A 3,380-nucleotide genomic window follows, 5' to 3' on the forward strand; every position below is an offset into this window, starting at 1 on the left:
AGTCAGAGAGATAAGCTAATACATATCTAAGTTGCAAAGGGCTTAAGGGTGCAAAGTTTCTGAATGCTTGAATGGCGTTAATGGAGTTGTGCTGACTTCTAATGATTTGTCCTCCGCAAGGTCTCTTTAATCCATATATATATATATATATATATATATATATATATATATATATATGTATATGGGGTCATCATACGATTTTTGGAGTCTTTCTTTATCAATTTTGGAGATAAAATTTTCTAGTTATGAGATATCTTAAGTATCTGTGGGCAGTTTCATATGTCCAGATATTTCTTTCCTTGGGATAGAGATATATTCGAAAATGTAGGAAAATCCTAGGGTGTTCGGATACAATAGTTTTACACTGCCCATTGTCACGATGGTTACTTAAACAACATTAGGCAGACCCCATGGCGACCTATTGTCTTCATGCCATCTCCAGTAGTTGCAACTTCTGTATTACTACCTCCACCATTTTTGTTCATGCCATCTCCAGTAGTTGCAACTTCTGTATTACTACCTCCACCATTTTTGCATCATGTAAATATTTAACGTGAATGGTGTGATAATTGACGTGGTGAAGTCTGCTCATGCTAAACAAGACTAAAGTTAACTTCGTGCCTCATGCTAAATAAGATTTGTGAGTTTTCTTGAAAGAACTAGCTCCTGTTGCTAGCCTTGGTGGTAGAGCCTTGACTGGTATTGCTTTCTGCGTTGTGCTATTGTGGTGGGTGCTCCATATAATGATCAGCTGCTCCCAAATCTATGAGCTAAGCACTGGTGCCACTTGTTATTTGACCCCGTGTTAGTGTATAGCATGTGCGATTCTACTTTTCACAAAGACAACTTATGTAGTGTCCTAGTTTCATACAGCCTTGTCAGGTACTCAGGTTTAGTGCGTTCATGGCTTCATGCTCTTAACATGTGTTATAACTATTATGTTAATGTAACATGTGTTATTACTTTTTGTCATCTCTGGTTCAATGGATCACAGCCATGTTATCTCTGGCTCTTACCCTAATCCAGCACTGTTTCCATTGTGTATGGTTGTCTCATTACAGGCTAATGCGAAGCACATGCTACTTTGGCTGCGACTTTTCTATGGTGGATAGTCCAAATCATAGCATCGCAGAGACACATGCTCACACATGGATGGGCTCCAGGTGCTGTAATAAAGCCACGCAGCCCGTCGGAGCTGTATCATTAAGGTAAAGGTACCTTGACGCCAGTATATTATCATGGACATATCATTGTATGCACACTAGGTTGTCCATTGATCTCAGATTACTTTTTAAGATACTTTTGGTTGTTGAGTAGATTGTTTAGTGAGCTTGCAAAAGTTGGGAGCAGTGTGATGGCCGTTCATGATTCTTGCCTGGCTTGGCTGTGTCTTTAGGCAATTGCATGGCTTGATGTCTCTGTTATACATGCTTGCTAGTTGGATTGTTAGTGTGGAGCTAAAGTGGTTTATTGCCACAGATCCTGCTTCCGGAGTGTTTAGAAATTCCAGTTTTATGGTCCTGAACTTCTGTACAGTACATGTTAAGTAGATTACCCGACTTCTGCAGAAGTCAGAGGTTAATAAAATCGTAATACCCATACAGCACCTAATCGCGCACACTAATGTGGTCCTATATAAAATGCCACGTTTGGAAAGCCGCCAAGCAGGCATAGCTGTGTTGGCAACATGAAGGCTGTAGCTGAAATGCTATGGCAATAGCCCATAGCTGTGGTCTGGCTGTGAACAATAAGCTCAAAGAATATCCCACATGGCTGTGCTGTAAATTACAGAATCTTACTGTCGCCTTCAGCTTAGCACGCTGTTCCAGTGTTTTTTCCCCGGTGCCCCCTGACAGGAAGCCTGGGCTGGTGGAGGGCACTAGTCTTTAACTCTCAAGGTTGAATTTAATGTCACCCACTGAAAGACACTCGTTAGATTTAGATTTATGATCACTTCCTTCCTGAGGGCTGCATATCTCTGCTTCCTGAGGTTGAAAGGTAGCATTATGTTATGGCTGTCTGGTTGGGAATCAATACTCCTGCTAAAAAAAGGAAGAAGATCTCAAGGTTAATCTCTTTTTCGTCAAGACAATCTGACCTTGGACAAGAAAGATCAAAGACGAACAAAATGTGCCATTTGATGTTAATGAACGCATGTATGTCCCTGTTAAGCAAATGAGAAATCAATTAATGGCTCTTAATTACTGGAATTGTTTCACCTGAACGGATAAATTGGTGATTGGGTGGCAAGAGCCAAGAGGACAAGGCTTTCCAATGATGTGGAGCAAAATGCCAGAGAGCAGAGCAGTCTTGGCATGCACATTCTTGGACGCTTCCTCTGGTATCCCAGCTGCTATCTATCTGGTCAGCAGTACATTTACGCATGAATTAAATCCCCGCACGTACTATGTGATCTATCTTCATCATAGCATCCTTTTCATGTAGGATTGTAGATCACCAGGTGATGTGACATGTTAGCATATATTCTCCATGGGTAAAAAGGATCCAATCCTACAATATCCATCTACCTGAAGAAATGGACTTGACAGAAAGAACTTCCCTTTCAGTTGCAACACCCCATTTTTTGGGGACTAAACTATATTATACATTTACATTTTTAATTAGTATTCATTTTATGTTCTTGTCCGTAGGGAGACCATGGGATGCAGCAAGTTTTGAGGATCTTCACCCCTACAATACGATTCTGGATGGGGGAATTTCTTGTGCTACCTGTACTTGCCTCACAATCTTGGCAAGATACAGCGCTGAGGATCCTACTTTGATCAATTGATTGATTAGTGAACACATGGACTGGAAGGAGGATTGTTTCTCAATTATTTTGTCAATGTTTTAGTTCTTTATTTGTTATGGACGGTTTTAAGGGTCTGGTTTGGTAGGTACACACAAGTACGGGCCCTTCTAATGAGTAGTACAATCACTCAATCATTATTCAGTAGTGGCTCCATTATTCATAATGCGACAGATGCTGCTATCCAAATGATCCTGTATCCGTAGCGGTCATCACACACAATGCTCTTTTTTTGGTAGTTCGTTGCCGACTGGACGTGGTTGCATGTGTTTTTACATGTAGTCTAATCGATCATGACAATCACTGGAGGCAAGAAACCAAATTTTAGTGTGAAGGTTTGAACAGAACATGAAGAGCTAGGCAAGAATTCATTGTACATACATACACATACAAACAAATACTTGAACCATGCATGCAGAGTTCTTCTCCTAGTCTATTGACAACAACCAGTCTAAGCATTTTCTCGCAATCGGCTGAAGAAATGGCTGGCCTTTCCAGCCAGATTTCAGTAATCAACATACTTCCGTATGCGACCAACCAATCACATAGAGGAGGCACAATATGCTACTAC

The sequence above is a fragment of the Phragmites australis genome, chromosome 18, assembly GCF_958298935.1.
Source record: "Phragmites australis chromosome 18, lpPhrAust1.1, whole genome shotgun sequence".
Classification (NCBI taxonomy): domain Eukaryota; kingdom Viridiplantae; phylum Streptophyta; class Magnoliopsida; order Poales; family Poaceae; genus Phragmites; species Phragmites australis.